This window comes from Acromyrmex echinatior, chromosome 5 (genome assembly GCF_024713525.1).
Source record: "Acromyrmex echinatior isolate Ae372 chromosome 5, ASM2471352v2, whole genome shotgun sequence".
Lineage (NCBI taxonomy): Eukaryota > Metazoa > Arthropoda > Insecta > Hymenoptera > Formicidae > Acromyrmex > Acromyrmex echinatior.
This window is the reverse complement of record NC_141856.1, coordinates 4,741,988-4,767,760: the sequence shown is the minus strand read 5'-3', so window position 1 is coordinate 4,767,760 and position 25,773 is coordinate 4,741,988. Positions and strand designations below refer to the sequence as shown.

The following is a 25,773-nucleotide window of genomic DNA, read 5'->3' as shown; positions in this document are numbered from 1 at the left end:
TTTTATTATCAACTTTACAGAAAAACAGCAAAAGACAAAAATTGTTTTTTCTTCTTATAGAGCTCTAGAATTTTTTCAGAATTTTTTATTAATATTTCAGTACTGCATTTTCTATATTGGAAAATTGCCAAAATTATCAAAATTACAAAATGATAACAGAGGACTTTTAGACTTAATTTTTTACGAAGTTTCACGCTGTAATAATATTGTCTTTGAATTTTGAGACACCCTATATGATATATGTATAAGCTAATAAAACAACAATAAATATTTGTGCATAAGTTTATTTAGATCTACACAGAAAAATATTAATCTATTGCTAAGAAAAGTGATTATTCAATTTATTTTCTTTCTTTTCAATAACAGTTATTTTTAACAAAGAATATTTTTTTGATAATAATTTTAAAGTATACTTATTATAAAATTTCAGACAAATGTATTGTCATTATTATGTATTCAAAATAAGAATTTATTTTCTTTTAAAGAATATTATAAAATTGATCGAAGAAACGAACTTTTCATAATAAGCAAATTGAATTTGTTTTAATTTAATAAATTTGGTTGACAAATATTAAACTTACTAGGATTCAGAATATATTTTGAATAAATTTAATGTTTTTGATAAACTTATAGATAGATTTGTATAGGGGATATATGAACTTTTGAAATAAATAATTATTACTTACGTAGAGTAATTATTACTTGAGTATTTTTCTGTATGTGATATTAGCTATTTTTAGCTGATTATTTGACTGATACTTTTAGCTGATATTGTATAGACGAAACATAATAATATCTTAATGTTATTTGATGTTTATAACGGGGTTTAGTTGAATTTCAAATTGAAACGACAGGAAATGGAAATTACAAACTATTCTATAATCTATGATATTTTGATTCAAGATAAAGTGTATAACGCAAAGATAAATAACAACAGAACAGTTATCGACGGATCTTATATGTAATAATAATCAGACACTACAAGGCCTAGTATCAAATATGCCCTACTCACTGTTTGTAAGGTTTACACGGTGAATTCAACAGATAATACTAGTAAGTCGTGCAGGCTGTCCGTTGCATCAATTGCATCAATTATTGTTCTGTTTGCTCATTTATTATTGTTAGTAAAGCAAAACGGAGAACGTCGTGATCGTGATGTAATGATTCATAGCTAAGTAATTGCTTCCTATAACTACTAAGCATGATTATTATTTTCCGTAGTTCATTTTATTATAGTTTTATATTTATACTTTGCAACACTGTATTTAGTTTATATTTTTGTTATGTTTTTTTATAACGAAAGAGAGAAAATTTTTTATATTTAAGGATTTAGATCTAATGACCAACCTAAACATAACAATGAATGTGCACATCCATTTTAACATTTTTTGTTTGTTATTTCAAACCATGAATTCATTTGCTAAATATTGTGGAAATAAGTAAATAAATTAATTGCTTAGCAAACGGTTCTTTGTGTATTCTTATATGTTTATTATTCCATAAAAATAACATTGGATCACTTTATTTTTCATTTTTAAAACTGAATCTCTCTAGCATCATTTAGATATAAGATGTTTGTTAATATAGTGTACTAAATTGATTATTAATTTAATAAATGAAATATTAATGTTCTAAAAATATTAGGCATAAGATCCAACCATTTTTTGTTGTTATTTATCTTTATATTGTTATAAGTTATTGTTTTGCAATATCAAAAAATAATTATTTCTTTTATGTTCCTAATAATGTATTTTTTGTCGCGTACTTTCCATCGATTCGAATAAATTTGCTCATCGTTTATGAATTGAACTTGCAGACACAGATTACCGAATTGAATAAATTAATTTTAAACAAATGTACAAAAATCTATCTCTTAAACCGTAAAACTGTAAAATTATAGTTTACGAAGCAATCGTTAGAAGTTATAGTTTTATTAACTGCAATTAGGTACTAATACTTATGTATATTCATATATATGATAAGTAAACTATTTCATCGAATATATCGAGCTATTATTTGAGAATTGCGGGAGAGGAAGAGTTTCCTCAAATTTTTTGAAGTATAAATATTCCGATTATATACTTCTTTATCATATATTCATGTTATTTCTAAAAAATAAGTTATGGTCATTGATATTAATAGTTAATATATTTTTTATATTATTATAACTATTATATTAACTATTATATTCTTCTTCCATTAAAACTTCATTATACATAATTGATGTTTTGATTTATTAATAATAACACTGGAAGTATTTGTTAAATTCATGAACCATAACTTTTTATAGTCAGCTTCCTGCTAGTCGTAAGATTTATGAGAAGTTTTAGATATTTATGAATGATCGTACATCTTACGATATTTATAAGATTTGCAGTTTCAATCATAAATTCTTATAATTCTTACGGGAACAATAATTACAAAAATCTACAATTTTATATTTAAAATTACACCATAAGTGACGAAAAATTGTAACACAGTTTCGCCGTTTATCAACAATTAATACACAACGTGAGATGCAAAATATTGAAAATACAAAATATTTGCTCTATCTTTATTTTACATTTATTTGTTATTTTACATTTATTTGTTTAAATATTTTAATATACATCTCCTGGCGCACGACTTTTATTATTCAGGAATGTGTTTCACGCATGATGCGAATGATGTATCATTTTATTCTTGTTTAGCGATTAGTATTAATAAAGATAAAATGATACATTATGCTCATACGTGAAACGAAACGCATCCTAGATATACGATGTACCTACGCAGCGCACTGTACTTACACAAGGTCGCCGTACTATCATTTGCACACTGAGACTCGAATGACTAGGTCGATGTAAATCGCTCCGTATGTCGTCTCATTATTCCATGCAATACGATCGTGACAGGTACCACGAGACGCCAAACGGGATCACTCGCTACGAGAACTCAGTTTGCGAGAATACCAAAATGTTGCGTAACTGTCGTACTCTCTAGTGATTAATGTGCACGCAGTTGTGTCTGTTGCGAGTGAATTTTCGCGAGTGAATCGTGTTACGAAGAATCAAGGAGTGGAAGGAGAAGGTGGAAAATCGGAGTAGCATTGAATGATGGCTAAACATGTTAGGAGCAAGTCTATTATTTATTTGTTTATTTGTGCTATTAATTGTTTATAATTATATATTTCATGTTCGTGATTTAATTATTTTTTGTAATATTATATTATTTTGCTGTTATAATTTAAATAAATTTATGCCATACAGATCAATAGATCGTATTTTAATTGACGCTGTGCATTGTATCAATGTGAGTCAGAATATTTTTTATTTTAAATTGAAGTAATGGATCTGTGAAAAAATTATTGTATAAGAATTTTATAAAGATATTACATCTCATGGATCTATTATTTTAAAATAGAAGTAAATCAGTTTATTTAATTCCGCATTTAATGTCAACTTATTGTGTATATAAGGATGCACGTAATTTATAAAACAGATTTCAGTATATCGAAATATTAATATTAATATTATATTATAAGTATCGAAACATTTTAATATTTTATATGATATATACGAAATACTAATTACATGAGATGTACTTGCTATCTGAAATTTATAAGTTATTTAAATTTATACTAGGTATAAATAAAAAAAAATTCTGAAGTATTTTACAATAAGAACGATTTTGCTGAAATATAAAAAATTTAAATAAATACAAATCTGAAAATGTGTAATTCTGTTGGTCAAAATAATTATGTAGGACGTTTCCCATTCAACAAAATTATTTTCAGATCTGTACGTATAACTTTTTTAGAACGAGCGTCCTACATAATTATTTTGATATGTGGATAATGAGCATAAATGAATAACGCTGCAAAAAGTTTTGATATTCTAGTACCAGCTTGAGCATTCCATATAATTATTTTGATCGTCTAACAAAATTATTTTTATCTGTGTCTAACTACAGTTTTAGATACTTTAACTAAATTGTTTTTTTTTTTTTTCGTACAGAATGAGCTTAGTAAGAAATAAAGAATAAAAGGTTCATTTCTGAAAACTTGGTAAAGATATTATCGTTCTTTACATTGTTTATCAAGCACCTTATATCTAAACAAAATTTTCATGATCCGCAATTAAGAAAATATGAAGATATAATAGATGAGTCAATATAAGTAATCTTAATTTTGCCCTAAAAATGACGTATATTAAGAATATATTATATATATATATATATATATATATATATATATGTGTGTGTGTGTGTGTGTGTATATTTTTATTCATCACAATTATAATAAACTACATTAATATGTTGTGTGAAGAATTTAATATCAATATTATATTACAATCAAAGCGATATCGTATATTGCAATCGATTCAATTTATTAAATAAATAATAAGCAATAGCAAAAGAGAGGGAAAAATAAAAATAAAATTAAAATAAAATGATATATATTTATAATATACAGTCCCTAATTAAAGTCCTTCATTTTTTTCGTACCCTAGGAATGATAAAATTTAAAAAAAGACAACATACGATTTTATGTTATATATTTACCTTAAATAAAAATAAATTATTATTTATTAAAATACTGGAAAAATTTCTAATATTTAACTGTGTTTATTTATATTTTCCCTTCTTAAATATTTTTTTAAATATATCTACATGTATTTATATATACATATATGTATGTGTGTGTATATATATATATATATATATATATATATATACATATATACATATATATAACATTTAGGACTGAATTTCAAATCTTATATATACATTCTTTTAGGATTAAATATTAAATTAAATGATTGAATATAATAATTTATTATTAATTGCCAAAAAAAGGCAATGTTCAGATTTTGTAATAACTATATGTGCTTTGCAAGCATAAAAATAGGAGAATATGCGTTTCACAATCAATATATATATATATTAATTGAATATAGCATATTCAACTAATTTAATTAATAAAAGAGTTATTAATAATTATTTATTGATTGTGTTTATACTTAGAATGTAGTTTAGTTTCAATATTTGATATTCATCTATTTATTGATAACTTTATTTCATGTATAATAATATTTGTAAAAAACCAGGAGACAAAAAATCAGTTGAGCAATAAAAATCAATTAACATTATCTGATAATATTGAAATTACTTGATGGTATTGAAATTATAAAAATTGACAAATTTTAATATTATTAGCTGTAATTACATCTGGGCACACAAACTTTATGCTATACTATTGATTAATTTTAATTTTAATTTATTACTTGAAAGCTAAGAATAATTTACAATTAGACATTCTCGTGTTAAAAATTTAAATTTAAATTAATTGCTGATATACGCTATTAAAGTATTGTAAGCTAGAACGAAAGCGTCGTTATAAAATTGTTTGCTTCGGTCAAAATGGATAGAGAGAGAAAGCGATAATATAAAGATTATCATTTAATTCACTTTAAATTTGCTTTTACTTTTTGCTACTTACTGTATCTCCCAAAAAGTTAGATATTTTTTAAATACCTTTTTTTTAATACCTTAAACGCGCATTATATTGCCATTAAATTTAAATTATCGTATTATATAGAATGGAATTATTTAAATTCAGTCGCATTTGTGAAGGCTTTTCTATTTTTAAGATTTCTGTCTCATGCACGTAAATATTAACGCGCTTGGAAATAAATCTATTCGCAATTCGTTTTTCAAACGTGCAACGTGAAGGTTATAATAGCACGTTTTAAATGGTCGATTATAATAGCACGTTTTAAATGATCTCCCTGAACGAGACCGCAAACGGCTGGCGGGTTTAGGCGCGGGGAACGTGCAAGCCGCACGGAAGTGTTTATGATCTATGGGCGGAGTGCCTGCGATTATGTATGAGGGAAGATTGTGCAAAGTGGATTAGTGGGATATTAGTGGCGGTCAAGCGTGCTGGCGCTTTCAAGATAAATACTTTGGCACGATATAGGCCCCGTGTCGTGTTACAAAACGCCCAGAAATCGTTAGCCACGTCTACGCGTCGCGTGATTGAGTTCCGAAGTAACTCATGTTTAGATGGGGTATGCGTGGCTGGAGCGAAACACTTTTAAACTCTTATTAGAAGCTGAACATACATACGGGGAGGCATTCCTTAACACCTTGTTAATATCACCCTGTCGTTTTAAGAATTTATCTTCGATCGTCGGCGAGATTAGATACCTTACTGCACTACCGGCTGCACGATTTGGAATGATTCTTCTTGTTACATCGTCTTGAATACAGAAGTAGACAGATAATCTTTTACATGCATTTTATTTCGTTCTTTATCGCGCACACTTATTGCTTCTTTATTTCACATATATATTTCTTTTTTTGATACGCTTTTATGTAACTCTCTCGCATTGTATTTTCTTCCTCTGACCGGACTTGCTCTTATACAGTGAACCATATTTTTAGCATGAAATAATGTGTGCATATGTATGTCAGCAACCGTTTGTATATTTTATGTATTTAATGTCAAAAGTTAGTGATATGCTTAGTAGAATACTGAAACGTGACATGCAAGATGTAATTCTATTCGAATATACGAATATGGTATTTAACAGACATTTTAGCAGTGGTTTATTTAAAATAACTAACAGGTTTTTATTCTTGTTTTAATTTTTGTATTACATATCCGCGCGCGAGTACTATCTCATCTCTATTCTGTTTAAACGTAACAAAATTAAATTATAATGAAGATTAAACAGGTTGATATAATAGTTATTTGAAGTTAACTAAAATGAGTTAAATAAACAAAAAAAAAAAACAAAATTTTATATTTTACGATCTAAAAGTTTAATTAAAATTTCGTTATCTCTAATTATTTGCAAACTTAAAAAGTTAATGCTTATCATTGAAAGATAAAACGAATCAACTGCTAAATAAATTTTTTTCAATTAGTTTTATAGAAATAAGAAAGTGTAAAAGTATACGAGTAATTGAAATAAATTCGACAAGAGTTGCTCCTGAATGAACAGTAGCTTTACGAAAATGCATCTCGTATTGAACATGAAAATTATGCAATCCATACATGATAATTTTTATTTAAAATAGAGTTTGATTATTCGAACAGCAATACAGATAATTATTACGTATATTTACGTGTAAAACTTTAATATTCTCACGTAACGTGTCTGAGAAGAAAACTGAAAACTTGAAAAGAAAACTACAATGAAAAAGAAAACTACAAATGTACTCGAGGAAGTTTGTTCGCGATTGTAAACCGGCGTGTTCTACATATGGATTCGTAGATTTTTAGACAGCTTGTTGTAGAGTATAACATGTCATAATCATATAGTTATACTGATGTTGGTCGTTGCCAAATATATTCATGTTTTCTCGGGACTCGTTGTTGATGGCTTTCTCTTAATCAAGTTTTTATCAAATAACTTGTATCTTATTATGCTCATTTCTAATAAGTAATAAATTAGCGGAAGTGCAAACAAGTTGAATTGATGACTCCAGTTATTAGTTAGTAATAAATAATATATAATTATAGAGTACGATGAAATCTCTCAATATTATTTTAGACTTTACTGTTCCAAAAAAATTAACACATCGATTACATCGTGTGCCTTCACAACTATACAAAAAGAACAATTTTACTCAAATATCTAAAAATTTAGCTAGATCTGAAAATAGTTTTGTTTTAGAATAACTATCAAAATCATTATGTAGGAAACTAAAGGAAAGAATTAGTTATTTTAATAATCAGCTTAAGTGCGTCCTACAATTATTTTAATAATTCAACAAAGTTAGTTTTATTTTAGATACATATCTATTCATTCAAGGTAATATTTTGCTACTCTAGCTAGAATTCTAATAAAATTGTAGTCTTTCATATTTGAAGAAATCTGTTGTACGTAGAATTTCTAGCAATAATATTCTAATAATATATACTAGAAAATGTAGATCTCATAATCAAATAGGAATTATTATTAAATATGAATATCATATAATCACTTTTATATTTTGTTATTTAATTGTATGTTATAGAGAGACTTTCTTGCTAAATTTGACAAATGGTGCAGATAAATTCTATCTCTGTCATCTATAGTGATTAGGTACAAAACATTATATAACATCGCAGCACTTGATAGTTTATCTATTTTAGCTAATTTTTCGTATTTAGATATTACTCGTCATAAAATTGCAAGATTATTTTTTTGAGTGTAGCTAAATTTTCAAATACTTCAATAAAATTATTTTTTCTATATATTGATCGCTTTTAATCATCGCTTTAACATTTAATATAGAACTAATCGAATATAAGATAATGTAATTACAAGGCTGTATACTTAATAATAAATGAGATGTGATAAATTATGACACATCAATTATTTTCGCGTTTAATGGGGAAATTAAATTATGTATTGTTATAGAATATTACTGACAAATTAAAGTTTGATGAAGAATCCATTCTATTTATACGAAATTTATTTATCTACTTATATTTTGTCAGAGACTAAAATACATTGTCACTAATAGCACATGATGTTCAAAAATTAATTTCAAACATTTTGACATTAATAAGATATATATTAAATTTATAAATAATACTTTCATAAACGTGAGAAAGAGAATTAATAAGGTTGTTTTTGTGCTCCTTCTTAATTTTAATAATTAAACAATTTTTTTATATTATATGATTATTAGGAACGTTAAACATAACTATAGGTGGCAACAGAATTCTAATATAAAGCCATAATTAATTATTAGTCTAAAAGGCTAAATATATATCACTGATATACCATTGTCTAAATGCATTTACTACATGGCATCTAAATTCTTTAATTAAATAATTAATAAGTTATTTCTTAAGTAATTATTAAGTAGTTATTAAGTAATTATTAAGATTAATAAGTAAATTATTATTTTTCATTATACTGTTCTGCCATTACATTAATGTTATTTTAGACTACAATCACAAGGTAAAAATAAATACAGTTTATATGTGAAAAAATTAATTTTTGATTATTCTTGACATATAAATATCCATAACAAGTAGAAATTACTACTAATTGCTTACAAACTTAAGCCTCTACATCGCGTCTAAGTTGTAATCATCGTAAATATTTCAAAATTTTTTTAATTTTTTTATTTTTCATTTTATTTTTTAATTAGATGTCTTATTTTTGAGTTTTTTTAAACATGTTAAACACTACGATCGTAACTTTTAAACTTTTTTGATGATTGTAGTTAGACTAATATTAATTACGGCTTTATAAATCGACATTTTTCTCATCTAATGATTATTTTTGACATTCCTAATGATTATGTAATGCAAAAAAAAATGTTTAATGGAAATTAAGAGGGATAAGAAATAGCCTTATTGATCCTCCTATAAATTGTATTTATAATATAGAAATGTAAGAAATATCTTTTTCCATTGTTAGCTTGTTCTTTTATCTCTAGCTGAAAAAAATCATCTCGTATAAGCGACTTTCAGATCACTGTCGAAATGATCAATTCGACCTCGACGTATAATGTTGTTGGTCAAAATACACGCTAAATAAAAACATGTTGATAAAAATTCACGCTAACTTGTTCTTAAAAGACAGCGAAGTCGATTTGCTCTTGGGAAATCTGAGCGAGATTACTGGTATGCACCAGGATCACTTACAAGTATACGTTGTATGGATAGTTGTACGAGTGGTCGGTATGAGAGTTCGGTAACGTTACGAGAATTTCCGAGAGTCTCGCCGGATTATCGAGCTGGCCGTTTTCCCGTGTGCATTTGATCCCAAATGTACCACGGTTGCATCCCTTACCCGATCCGGATCTTTTGATTAAATCATTACGTACTTGAATATATTTCGCGGATAATTACTTTGGTCGTTAGCTATCGTACTAAATGATCTTGCTATAAGAATAATCGAAGCGGAAAAGTCTGAACCATAACGATATTATATGTTTTTTTATAGGCTGATTTGTCAATAATGTACGTATAAAATCATTTTGTTGAACTATCAATATAGGATGTTCAAGCTGATTAAAACGTCAAAATTTTTGTAATATCTCATTAATAAGTTTTTGTTTTATTTGGATATCTTATTATTCTATGATATGCTAAATTGAATGATAAATCTAAAGATATTATTTATATAACTGAAACACATTTTTGTGAAATTTTGATCATGAGTTGAAGAAATTATTTTAACTTACGACTTACATTTAATTTATGTTTTTAATTATGTTTTTAGATAATATTCATAATTGGATTATCTGTCAGTTTGAGAATGCAATTCCAAACATTTATGATTTTTTAAGATCATTTTATAAGCCGCTGTTGTGGACTACATACGCTGTAATATATCTACACATTCAAGTTCTTATCCAAATTTTTCGGCATCAAATTTCTCACGTTGATATACTCAACAATGCTCAATACCATCCATAATGGAAATTTTACGTACACTGCGATGAGTTTTTATATTATTATAATTACCGTCTAAATTATTTGATGTCGTCTTAGTCAAGTGTCTTTCAAATAAGTCGTTGTTTTTTTAAAATCATATTAGTTTTAATATTGAGAATGACTCAATTAAATAGAGTCAAAACGTATGTTATAATAGAATTGTAAATGTATTCTTATTAATATTAGCATTAATAATTATAAAAATGAATTTATAAGCATAATTATTTTATCATGCAATTATAGTCACAAGTACCAAACACTTTCCTTTCAGTGGCAAATAATAACACATTTGTGTCACTTGCATTTGCATGGTACTAAAATATTTATTATTTTCTAACTTAAATGTGCAGAAGATAATGATTTTTAATGAAATTATGCAATGTGAAAACTATATGTCTATATCTTTTACACCATATACATCTTTTATACCATATACGTCTATACAAAAAGGCGACAGTTTTTAAATATAATTTACACAGAAAGAACGATTTTGTTGAAATATTTAAAAATTTAACTAGATACAGATCTAAAAATAATTTTGTTAGGCCATCAAAATAATTAAATTCTAGCATGATGAGAAATGTTATAAAAAGTTTTAATTTTAGCAAGCACATTTAAATGCTTACATAATCATTTTGATAATTCAACAAAATTACTTTTAGATTTTTGTCTAACTAAATTTTTAAATACTATTCAGATATTTCAGCAAAATCGTTTTTTCCATGAACCGACACTGTCTTTTTTTACATTTAACATAATTGAAATTACACTACCTTAATTCTAAAAATTTATTTTGGTGATATACAGTGAGAATACATATATATATATATATATATATATATATATATATATATATATATGCTCTATATACATAACTTGTATATAGAATATAACATATATATATATATATATATATATATATATATATATGTGCGACATAATTTGTATATAGGATATAACTCACAGGCATTATTAAGCTTGTTAAATTTACAAACTAAACTAGAAAAAATTTCTACAATTTATCCTTTATGATATAAAAAAACTAAATATTTATGTTTCTTATAGCATTGCAATATTTTATCGATATTGTGAAACATCAATGTACGTACATATCGATTTATTGCTTCTCATTTCTTTTTGCTTCGAATCTGAATATTCCGAGATGTTCGGAATGGAACGCGGTTAGACACAAATCGAAGTTATTGGACGAATCTCGTGTACATTTGCGATAAAAGATGCACTCATTATTGTAGTCGTCCTCGAGGCAGTGACCGGCCCATTTTGATCAGTCTTCGATCGCGGCATCGAGTTGCTTCGTTAATGGGTTAAAAGAGGTGCTTCGTTCCGGCTCTTGCAAGGCACTTTACAGATTGCCCCTCAGAGCAGTTAAGCCGTTAAGCCCCATGCTGTACAGAAAATGTTTTAAGAACTTAAGGGCTGTGGCCAGCCTAAAAGGATTATGACCGACCCGGTGTGACCACGCGCGCGAGGATGTTGAAGAGTGGAAGCGCTCGCGCTTATCTCGGTAACGACCGCTCTTAGGTTTTACGGATTTTCCATTCTCCTCGTCAATCGATTGGTAGTTGATGTGCGTGTTGTTATTATCGGCCAGAACGGGAATTTGACGATTACAGCATACATATATATGTATAATATATTAAAAAAAGCCCGAGAAAATTTTAATCATTGTTAGTACAAGATTTCGTTATCCACAGCTTGTACTGATACGCGATAATGGTTAAAATTTTGTCAGGCTTTTTTTATAAATTAATATACAAAATGTCACTGGCCGGAAACTTTTGCACGCCACTATATATATATATATATATATATATATAATTTATTTGAATGAATAAAAATTATTCATTTTGCGTACATATTTTTTTAAAGTAATTATGTGTTTTCTTTCCACCAACTGATTCATTTCATTATTCTTTCATAAAAGTATTAAGATACGATTATCAAAAAGTTAATAGATTACGAGTTATTTAATATTTTATATAAATATGTGTCAGAATAAAGCATAAAATGTCTTATGAACTATTGGTTTTTCGATACCATTATCTTAATACTTTTATATGCAGAATAGTTAAAGGAATTATATTATATGTAAAAAATTCCATTAAAAAAAACAGTGACACCTTCAAATCTCCTAAGCGCTTCCATTTGGGAAAAAATGTTCATCATCACATGATGTCTCTCTCGATACCGAATAATTTTATTTCAAGCATTTCTTCTTATCTCCAAAACTGTGGGTGTTATTCGGATAGCCAGTCTTAGGAGAGACACTCTGTATATGCACGTCAAGTGATCGGGCAAGGTGACGACGTCACGACGTCATTGGATGCGCTCGCGAGATGTCAAATACTATCCATTCCTCGTAAATTCTTCAGCGACGTCGTGTTCGAGGTATTTCGATCTCCTCGCACGTTGGACTCGTCTGGATATTGATATGTAAAATGTGGATGTGTTCTGCGACGAGCGTAAAAAAAGTACTTTGCCTGATGGCGATGTTAGTTTCACATTTTACGATTTTCTGTCCTTCGCCGATTCCGTTATATATATATATATATATATACGCTCGTGAGCACATCGGGGAGTATCAGCACATCGCGATTCTTTCACGCTGTGGACATAGATAATTTTACGTCACTCGATAATTTTTACGTTGCATCAATACTATCGAAAGTTCATTTTTAATTTAGAAACAAAATTATCTGTTTATTTAGAAGGAATGATTGATAAACGTCTATCGCCTGAAGCATAAGTCCGTTAATGCGATTAAGACGAGTAGTCTATCGAAACGACAAATTACAGAGGCACGACGTTGATGACGGTAGTAGTGCTGGTACCAGTTGCTTTGCTTTTACGAATTTCTCTCTCCAGCCAATCGATATGGGTAAGACGTTTGAGAAATTGAAGACTGCTGGACCGCGTACGTCCAGTTGGTAGTCGGGATAATAGTTGTGCCAGGTGCCTTTCATCATTCTGAGGCGGTAATGGACCGATACCATCGGGATCCGCGGTACTCTATTTCCAGTCCCACAGGCTTTCTATATCGGTGATAATTTGGCACCTGGTATATGCTGGGAAATTCTAAGGCATAGATAGCGCATCGTCGATTATTTCACCTTCCAATATACGAACTAGCGTATCTTAAATAGAAAAATACGAAAAAACACAAACGCCGGCTTCCCGATTTCTGTACAATACGTTCTACCGGCTGTAATGCCAAATATTTGTACGGAAAAATATGTCGATGGAAAGAACTTCTCTTGGAAATTATTCGTGATTTCTCTGATAATAAAATAACTGATAGTTTTGATTTTAATTAATAGTAAACATCGATTCTTTTACATTAAAAAATAAATAAAATTTTTGTTTTTTGTAATGTATTTTTAAAAATAATAAAACTACACAGAAAGAAAAGTATTTGATATTTGTGATTATAATTGCATGGTTAAAAAATTATGTTTAGGAGGTTTTTATTAAAGTTATTACTGCTATAATATTATTGTAGTTTAAAGGAAAGTACTGACATAGATCTTCTAAAGTAACACCTCTTTATTTCTTAGAAACTAACTATTGCTTTATTAATACTAATAAAATCATGTTCTGTTTAGCTCATTAAAAAAATACAAACTTATAAGTCATATATTTATAGCTTGTTTCTATATTAAATCAGCTAAAATGAATTCTATGAAAATGTGGAATAAAGTTTTTACGATTTTCTTTTGCAAATTGTGTAGTTTAAATAATAGTGATTATAATATTATTGATAATATTACGTTATTTTAAATGCTTGTAAATCAGTTTTATTTATATTATTTTTTCTCTTAATACGATTTTTTCATAATACGATTTAAAATTTAAAATTGAGCAGCATAAACCGCCACACTTGTCTGTAAAACAGATCTTGAGCTAACTTCTTTATAATGTTGTTTTATAGTGTCAAATAGCTCTATTAGAGCTGAAGATAATCGTGCATACATGGAAAAATTTTTGAAAAACTATCACGTTACATATTTGCATCTTGCAGAACAGCATAAAGTAAATATATTGTATAATTCAATAAAAATTAATTCAATAAAATTTTATAACGAAGTGAAAAGATTCCGGAATATCTTATACACATTTATTTGTACTTTATACAGATAATTTCTGTAAAAAAAAAATAGGAATAAGTAACATTATTGCCTACTGTATCAGTTTTGGAGCCCATTTGGTCAGACGCTCATTTTTGTTTACCTTACGAAAAAAATAATTATTGCAAAATTGCAAACAGTATTAAAAAAACTGCTTACACTATCTCTGATGGAAGACACTTTTTATTTATGTTTTTAAAATTTTATTTTTACCTTTTATTTAAGAAATATTATCTAAAAACAAAGTGATATATCGGTATCGGTGATTTTTCTCTAATAATAACCTTATAGGCATAGTTTTTTCAAATGTGGAAAAATTGTACTATAAATTATGATAATCTGAACTAATATATAGTGACATATATAGTTAAAATACGAATGGAAAATAGAAACAACCATTTTTACGTAATAAATGTAATCGTCATTGTAGTGAACATAACTATTTTCTTAACATTCGCTAACTATTCACATGGTAATAATGACTAAGAAATATGATATAAGCAAAAACTAATTTGATAAGGAAAAACTTAATGCATATCATAGTTATAATGATTATATTTCAATGTTGCAGCAATTTCAATGTATGTACATGGTTAAATTATAAATTTATAGTTGATCCAAAAAATGACTTTAAAATTATAGGTAAATTATAGTACTTGTAACTATTTTTTTTTCTTATGAGAGAACAATTAAACAATCTATGTACAAACATTTTGACGATGAAATGTTCGATGAATTTAATTTTATTTAGCTATGCGCTCTTTATTTGCTTTAGTTTATTTTAAAATAATTTTATCTTGAATGTTATATGCATACATATAATAATCATGTTCTCTTATAAAATATTTTCTTGTCTTTTTATTTTATAAAATTAATAATACCATCCTTTTTTTATGATATAATTATAAATAACATCGCGCATTTATGCTCGATATTCTGATAATCCTCTCATACTCGGTATTCAGAAAATTATCCATTTGATAGTGGCATACAAGCGTGCCAGAAAATCAATTACTCGTCGATGAGGTATCGATTGGCAGCGAGAGACGTATTCGCTCCTACGAGCTTCTTCTAATGGGATTGATGCTCATTCGCTTGCGTTATTCGTTCGAAGCACTTCGTTTGAATGTCTCCTTATCTAATTATAAGGAATTTCATTGGTACACTGAAAATTCCTATATTTCTCACATGTCCAAAAATTTTTATGAACCAACAAATAAGATTCTTTACGAATTTTGATACGATTATAAAATTTTATAAAAGTTTAAGGACTTTAAGGAATATATTTACGAGAATTTATAATGTGATGAAATTATATTGCAATATTTATAAAGTAATAAGTAATCAAAGTAATAAGTAATAAAAGAATTTAGTATTTTAAGAAGATTCTCTAATAATCTTACTTTCAGAATATTTAATTTAAAAGGGCAAAGAAATTAATATTTTTAAATGAACAATAAATTTGGTATAAAAATAATTTTTGTCCCCGTCATCTTTAATTTCAATTAAAGTCATTATATCGAAATGTCATTGCATAATGTATATAAAAATTTCAAATTTTCTTTGGCGAAATATATCATATGTCTCTACAGATCTTTACGCTATATTCGTTTATCGATGATCGATTTCGGGATGATCGAAATTGGGAATTCCATCTCACACGGCTGGTAACGAGAATGACGAGATTAGATATCGATTACGCTCGCGTCACGCGTCATGAGGAGAAACGATTTTTCGCTGAATCGATGAGCAATTCTTGGCAGAAATGGAATGCTTCAAGGAACGATATGATAATTTTCTGTGGTGAATATCGAGTTTTAAGATATGCTATTTTTCAAATCAGAAAAGTTCTAAGTTTCTTATCTCATGAAATAATATCAAATTATAGTATATTGAATTATACGAAGTATATATATATATATATATATATATATATAGTATATATTTTATATATATATAAAATATATGTATATATATTTATAGAGTTTATAGAACACATATAAAATCTTTATGTATGATAAATACCAGATATAAGAATATATGATAATCATATTTTTAATAGAGAAAAATTATAAATAATCGCAAATGAATACATAATGTTTTGGTTTTAACAGGATGGGAAAATAAAATTACTCATTTATATGTTCATTACCGATGTGAAATTTTATTTTACTGTTGAACATATATGTTCTTTCGTTTTTTATAGTTTCGTTTCATTTCAACATTGATTTTAAAGTTCTGGACAATATGTACAATTTTGATGACTTCTTACATAAATTTTTTACTTTTTAACTCTATTTCTTCTCGCCTTCAAACAAAGAAATGATTTAGCTTTAACACGAACATACAATGAAGAATGTTAACTCAAGTATTACTTGTAATATTATTTGTTTCTATATATATGTATTCTATACATATGTATAATAAATAATTAAAGTTAAACTTAATATTTCAATTTTTAATGTGGATTTATAGTTAATTTCTATATTTTCCAACATTTTTTTATTACAGTTTTTATGTATTCATTTCCTTAATTTTTTCTTTATTAAATTCTCTTTTTAGCTGAGAAGACTAACAATAAGTTAAGTTGAGACATTAACATTATTATTTAACATTATTTCTTTAACATTATTTATTTGTTAAAGAAAACTAGTTTTAATTTTCATCTCTTTTTTGTTTTTGATGTTATAATAAACTAATTTTTATTTCTTGATGTAATTAAGTATATTTGACTCGTTTTTTACTTCTCTATCTTACTTCTCTAATTTGTAATTGATATTATTTAAATATTAATGTCGAAGAATTATATATCTTTATACAATATATGCAGGGTGTTTTATATCTAACGCACCACCTGTTAATGATGCAGATTCCTGAAATTATTTTGGGACTAAAATTCTAGTACCAAAATATCAAGGCTATAACAGTTTTGAATTATAATCATTTAAAACTATAGTAAATTATACCGTTTATTTGCATGTTCAGGTATGGTACAACACAAAGTGATAAAAGTAAAAACTAATAGTTGCCTTTTGTTAATATTGATATAAATATTACGTAAGCGAAAATAAAATTACAGATATTTCTAATTCTTGATATTTATTATGTTAAAAAAATATTTAGCTTGACATTATGTAATATATTAAATATTAATATATTACATATTCAATATTAAATATTAATATATATATTAAATTTTCACCTCAAAATGATTTCAAGAATTTGTCATTAGCAGATGGTGCGTCGGGTCTGAAATACCTTGTACACACACACACACACACACACACACACACACACACACACACACACACACACACACACACGCATAATGCATATATATATATATATATATGTATAATTGTATATATATTTTCGCGTTGATAAGAATATTGAAAAGAATATTTCGATAAAAGCTATCTTTTTTACTAACAATATCAAAAAATTTTTGAAGATATAAAAATTTAGTACTTGAAAAATGTCATGTATATTTGATCAGTTTAGCACGTTCATATAATGAAAATGCGGATGTAATAAACAGCTTAGACAGAATCTGCACCAAATCGACGGATAAAATGAAACAGTAGATCGATAATGAATCTCAGTGAGAAATAGAAGGAGAATAGTTTCTCGTGAAACGATGCAGGTGCATGTTCACGAAACGTTTTCGATGACCTGGAAATTAACGGAAACCGTTAAAATTGACTTTCATTACGCGAGCTAATTTCGAGGATTCCTCGGGGTATCGGCACAAGTGATAGGACAATGTGTACGCAGAACTCTGGGCTGTTTCATTCATGTTTTAACAGAATTATTTCTTATACATGAGACACATGAACTCATCTAATCGTTAATGATGTTAATGGTTCATATAATAGATAAAATTATTACTAAATAAATCAATTTTTAATTTTGAAAGTTAAAAATTTAAAAATTAATTGAAGTTCAATAGTATTCTGTCACTGAGGAAGGATTAAAAAAGTACACTGATCTATATAGATCTACATAGATATAGGAATTCTAATAGAAAATGTAAATTTAATCAGTTTGATTTCAATTGATAAAAATTTATATTCCAAGAGTATCGTTTTTACCGTTGCAAACTTAAAAATTTTAATCCTTGCTTCATTTTCATGTCGTTTTCAAACTATCGATCGATACGGTTATTTCCTTGGCCAGTTAAAAGAAACGTCGTTTCGCTTGTTACGCGCTCATATTGAATCGGAAAGCCATTTCTCCGGCGTGGCAGTCGACTGTGTCTGTGACATATATATCGAGGAGGAAGGGCGACATTCAACGCGCCGTCATTAACGCTCGCCACGGGAGAGTGCGACGACCTGGGTCGCAATTAGTTCGTGTACCTGGCCCGTGAACCTGGCGAAGAAACGAAACACCGCGCAAAGCGCATCGCGCGATCGCGCAGTCACGTCTCTCTCGTATCGTGGGTACGTACATACGAATGTACGTACGCAAGTACAGCATGCCCGTGTGCTAAAATGCAACATCGCGTACGCAATTATATGGGAAACACGCAAACTCATTGACGTGCCTACGCGTACGCTGTTTTCTCTACTTAGGAGGCGCAATATTCTTTTTCGTCGCGGCTCTCTCGTCGGAGGCTGTAAATATCGTTTGTACGTTCAAGTTGACGTGCACACACGCTCTTGCATGTTTATTTGCTTAGTTATTAATGATGTTTTCTCTGTAACGAAATGAGAAAAACGGGGATATGTAGGTTAATATTGTATGCGAATAAAACTCTTATCATTGCAGTCAACAATTAAACAGCGAAAAGTTATGAAGAGATATAATAAAATTAGCATTTTTAATAATAAAGAAGAAAAGTGTTTTTCATCATTAACAGTAAAAAGTAAAATGTATTAATTTTTATAAACACTGATGTTTTTTCGAGTAGGAATGTCACTGTTGAATGGAGTTTATATCATTGATATAATGCGTATGCAGATGCACTTATTTATCACGGTGCAGATACAATATATTTTCTTATTATAAATTTACAATTTATGTAGCGTAAGATTGCCGAAATTGCATCATTTACTTAAAGGGTCATAACTCAGAAATTATAAATATTCTTAAATTTTTTACAGCACAATAAACTGCGCTATTTTTCTTTTCTTATGTAATTTTGTCATAATTTTTTTGCACTATTATAATGTTTAAAATGAGGATTTTTTTTAAGTATAGTGCAGTTTTGATAACGAGAAAATTCGTTGCCTAATCGCACCATATCAATATTTCTCATTTAAAACATTATGATAACGCAAAAAATTTAAAAGTTACATAAGAAAAGGAAAAAATTGTATTTTATTATGCTGTTAAAAATGTAAGAATAATATTTTTTATAATTTTTGATAATTTCACATGATAATTTCAAAAAGTAATTTAAGGAGTTTCTATGTAAAACAAAATAAACACTTCGTAAATTTACAATATACATTTTTACATAATAATGAATGGAATAAAAATATAAGAAATGGAAAAATTATTATTAAATAACGCGTGATTTAAGAAGTTAGATTGTGGTGCGATTTAGAAAACTAGAGCATTTTTTTAACTTTTATTTATTTTATCTGTAAAAAAAAATGTAAAGCAAACTTTAATCCTATTAATTTAATTTTAATAATATTCTAATCACGACAAAAGGTCAAGACTTAAGCTATTTAACTTATATCTTCTGTAATTCTGCTATGAAATACGTACGAAAAATAATAACGCTATCACGATCACGATATCTTTTATTTACGTATATGTAAATAAAAACACTCTCGTTGCACTTCATGTCGAGTATAACAGAGTAGCGTTACAATATCTAGTTCTTAAATAACCCGTAAGAAAGTATAAATACAATAATTGAATTTTTAAGATAGTGTGACTTAGATTTAAGAGCCGGTGTAATTTCGGCAACTTTATCCTATATACACACACTTATACAAATTATACTCATAGTGCTCAAGCATACTATGGTCATTATTACCGCGACATCATTACACAATGCCAAAGCTTTCATCTTTGTTGGCTTTGGTCTTCCTTGAATTAATTGTGAGGATTATCTTTAGAATTACACAATGTGAACAGTATAACAAGCCAAGGTACTGTCACAGTAGTTATTTATTCTATACGTGATTTAATCTTGGATTCGACAGTAACTTGTTTATATTTATTAGTAAAAGCAATGAAAATTGGAATCAATTTTGTTTTTTAATTGGTTTTGAAATATAATTTTCGATTAAACATATTTTTTCCAAATCGATTGATCAGATTTATTTTGTCGTAACCGAAAATAATTTTATTACTTTTGGAAACTAACATATATAATTTTCTATTTTGATGTAAAATATACCATAAAATGAAAAATTCTAAGCTAACAGTAATTTTTGTTATTGTTATTTTCTCTTTATGTGTAATACATAAAGAGAATAAACGAATATATTTTAACATGTAATATCAGTAATAGACGGAAAGTAATGCGCTTGAAATTAAGTGTGTGCAACATGCACGCACTTAATCAAGACTTTCAATCGAAAATTTTTCATATTTTGAGTCGTCTCTTTTTTTTTTATTACCGCATTACGTTAAGTATCAAATATTCTATTATATTCGCGATGAAGGTTTGTAAACGGTATCTAATCACGAATTGCGGCAATATCTTGCACGTCATCAGAAAACCACTGAAACTATACTGTTGCAAAGAATTGTGGACACTATCGTAGCATGTCCATACGGAAACATGAAACTATTTCCGACTCACAGTTAAATAATATCATCGGAAAGATGAGAAAGCTAAACGCATTTTCAAGAGAAAACATTTTTCTTGAAATAACGTGAGATATACCGTGGAATTACGTCTTTCATTCATTTGCGACAATGTTACGTAAAATCTTTGTTAGATTTTCGAATGCTGTTCTTGCTTTGAATACATGTCTATCTTGTAAAATGGAATCTACACTAAGAAAAAAATTTATTTGAATAGAATAAATTTAGTTCGTTTTTATTTTTTTCGATAAAGAATGTATATATTGTATTTAAGTCAAACATGTTATAATATATTTAAATACACAGTCTCCAATGAAAGCAATACTATTTTATTTAATTAAATTAATTTAGTTAAATAAAAACATTTTCTCTCAAGACACATGAAACAAATTCACTTATAAATTTATTTATTATTAGATGACATTTTTGTTTCGATTTATCGAAATCTATTATACGTATATATTAGAACCAATTTGAACTCTTTTAAAAAAGAAAAAAATATCGAAGATTATATTTTCTTTATTATTTGGAAATACATTACGTAAATAAAAATGTAAACATATAGTTATAAAAAATATAAAAAATGCAAGATTGGATTACAGATAAATAGATCTTCTTTTAAGACAGTGCTGGAGAATAAACTTATATAGCGAATAAAATATTGTATTTGTCTGTATAAAAGTGTATTAATATATCATAAAACGAATGTTCAATCAAAAATCCCCTATAAAAATTTTATATCCTATCACAGCACTTGCTATTCTTGTTATATTTCCGTTCGTGTTGTACCGTGTAATCAAGTAGAACAAGCCGATCAATGCAGTCTGCGAAAACCGTTCAGGAAATAGCCTGAAATACTATTTAATGTATGAAGCACATAATTATAGGAGAAACGCTGATGACATTCAGTCGAATGGTGCGAAAACATCTTAACGATTTCTCGATGTGAAATTGCAAAAAATTGAAATCTATTTCGGGAAAGACAGTAGTAGAAAGTAATTAGAAGGGGCGAGCGATTATCGCGATTAAAATCCTCTGGGTAATCTCGCGATTTAACGCGACGAGAGATCGATTTACATAATCCACTGTCGACAGCGAGCGAAATTCGACGTTGAGTTACTCCATCCGCCTCTGTAACAATCTAATCTTCGCGTTATTCGATCGCTTAAGAACCTTCGCATCTGCAGTAATTTAGACTTAAATCAAACTAGTTTAACAATTTTTGTTCTTTTAAAATTATTATTTATTTTTATTATACCTGTTAAATTGAAGTTGAATTAATATAACTTTACCTCTTTAAGAATTAAAACTTTTTAACAAAGAAATTTAAAGAAGACTTCATTTTCTAAGAGTTTTTGGAATTACTGAATTCTCTTCTGGCATCAGAAATCAAAAATTCAAATTTCAAAAAATAATCTGATTATTGTGAAACTCAATTTTGAGAAATTCTTGATATCGTTGAATTTGAATGTAAGGGATATTACATTACTGTCCATATATTACGTAAGTATAATTGGGAGGGGGGGGGGGGTCAGACGAATGCCTACATATCTTTACGTAGATTTTTGTCTGCTGCTGATGAAAAACGACGAGCATTATTTGCAAAAAGCTTTCCAAATCTGTTGCTGATACAGTGGTATAAATAAATTATAAAATGTGATTTAAATATAATGAGCGGGAATTAACAAAACTAAACAGACTAATGGCCGCGTTCAAGTTGACCGAAGCTGCTAGCCTACTCATCGAGTTGTTGAACATGATTGGTTGGATCTATAAATATTAGAACTATGTGCAATTACTCGACAAACAAGCCAACTGCTTTATTGACTTGAACACGACCATTATGCTAAAAAATTTAAGATTGTTTTAATAAACCAATTTAATGTGCGAAAAGTGCAATTCAACATAGCTTTAAGAAAAAAATTATACACGATAATATAAAATAAAATATATTAATTTTGCTAACAACATATTTATAACATATATCTAACATATATTTATTTTCTCACAATATATTTTAAATTAAAAATATATTTAATTTGCTGATATTATTAATAACAGTTCGTTTGGCACAATTTTTTCAATGCAATTGTATGATTCTTTTAATAATATTGAAAAAAATCGTATTATTGCGTTGTAATTAGTTTTGACATGACAAAAAAATGTTATTGCTGTTAACGATATCAGCAAATTAGCCTTTTTTGCGTGGCATAGAAAAATCTTACGTAATTATAGAGGAGGAGGAGTTTTAGAAATCCTTATCTGGAATGTTTGCTTACATGGAGGAAAGAGGGGGTTAAAAATGCCCAAAAATTTGCTTATGTAATGTATGGACGGCTTCTAATTGAATTTCAAAAGAATAGCATCCTTTAATGAAGTGGATATCTAGTGTCACAAGTATACCTAATTAAAATTTAAGAGTCAATTTGAAAATCAGTACTAACTGTTTGCATAGTTAATAAGCTTCAAATAAAGTGAAACTGGAAACTTGATGTTATTTTGAATTAAAAATTCGCTAAAACCAAGTTGTGTGTGTGTATGTGTGTGTGTGTGTGTGTGTGTGTGTGTGTGTGTGATAATCAGATTATTAAAAAAATTCTATTCGCCATAATTGGAGCCACCATTTTGAATATTTTATTTTTTATTTTAAATTCAAATAAAATATTATCAAATTAGCATATAGGCCAAGTTTCATGGAAATCGAGAGAGCAATTTACAAAATAAAAGGAGATGTGCCAAAATGAGCATGTCTGTTTATACAAAGATAATTGATTTAATAATTGATTGCGAAAATAATGAATTGTTAAGTGATTGTGGAACAATATAGGAAAAGAAAAGAAACTTATTTAACTAAAATTAGTACAATATCTATTTCAAGATACAAACAAACTTCGTAAACAATTATTGCCACATATTTATACACAGTTACATTAATTATTGTCAGTGTTTAAATGACAGTATGGTTATTGTTATTCCATTTGAACTTCTTCTATTTGTAATTATTTGATGAAGATTTTTTTTGTTGTGATGTGTAATGGAAGCAATAAACAAATAATTGTTTTGTCGATATTGACTTTAGGACGCTAAAAGACGTCCGGCGTCATGTCGATTTTCTCACCGCGTGACGAGCAAGCCAAGTGAGAGAAATTCTACCATCCTCAACTCCATAGCAATATCGCGTTTTTATCCTTCGAAACAGAAATGACCAATCCGATATACCAGAACCTGAAACTGCCTGGAAAAAGAGCGAGATTGGCTTCGACCGTTCGATTGGGCCAATCTCTACGGGTGTCGAAAAGATTCCCTATTTTCCATTACCTTCTTGCAAGGCCATATCTTTGTTAGTCACGGCCGTCGCCAGTATAATTTCGCTAGTATAATTTGCACATATTTTTCTGATATTTTTGATCATTTGAGCAATTCTTTTTCAATTGAATAAAATCGAGAACATATGCTGCATATATATATATATATATATATATATATATATATATATATATAGAAAGATATGGCGTGTAAAGTTACTAAATACTGTACAAACACAATTTCAATATATCTGCGATATTATTGCGCATTCAGGAATATAGTCTGTAGATATTTACTGAAGATTGATCGTATATGATTTAAATCCATTAAATTAAACGATAGTGGATGTAGCTTATGTACGATTTCATCTAGAAATACTTGTTAGTTAATTTTTACAAGTTTTAACACTTTGACTGCCATATATCTAGATAATAATTAAATTTCTGCAAAAGTTCTGTTTAATTTTACTAACAATATTAGGTGTTGGAATTAATTCGTAGCGTTTTACAAGTGATGGGAAGTACTTTCATTAATGTATTTTTTAATGCTCATGTGAAATAAATAACATTCTTTCATTAAAAAACGCTACGAATTAATTCCAACACCTAATAAATATTTAAAATATTAAAGAAATAATATAAATTACAATATATTACACTGTTAGATTATCGAAGGAGTAGTTGAACCAAATTCCTTGAGTTAAATAACATTTTGTTATTTTTAATTTCCATATCAAATTGTAAATCAATCCATTTTAAATTAAACAGCGTCCATGTTAACACATACACTTAGTAAATAATAAACTAAATTTAAGTCAAATTTAATAGAGTTTCTTGAGTTAAATTCTTTAACTTCATGATTTTAGTTAAATTAATAACATATTGAGTAGAAGCAATGACGACTTACAGAAATGGTAAAAAGTAACTCAAATTGAGTGTGTATAGTTTAACATTACTAATTTAACAATAAAGGTATCAGGAAAAACTAATAATATATTAGAATGATTTATTAGATTTATCAAATTTAATGCTGAAATGGCTTGGCAGTCAAACTTGAAAGTGTTAATTGAGAAAGAATGTACTTAAGACTATAATTCAAGTTGCATTTTATAGTGGTAATTTA

General features: G+C 27.7%; 1 protein-coding gene across 3 annotated transcripts in view; it reads left to right on the top strand.

Moving 5' to 3' along the window:
- nolo (ADAMTS-like no long nerve cord) overlaps positions 1-25,773 on the top strand; it is a 529,289-nt gene that overhangs the window by 8,035 nt on the left and 495,481 nt on the right. The gene's annotated exons all lie outside the window — the stretch shown is intronic.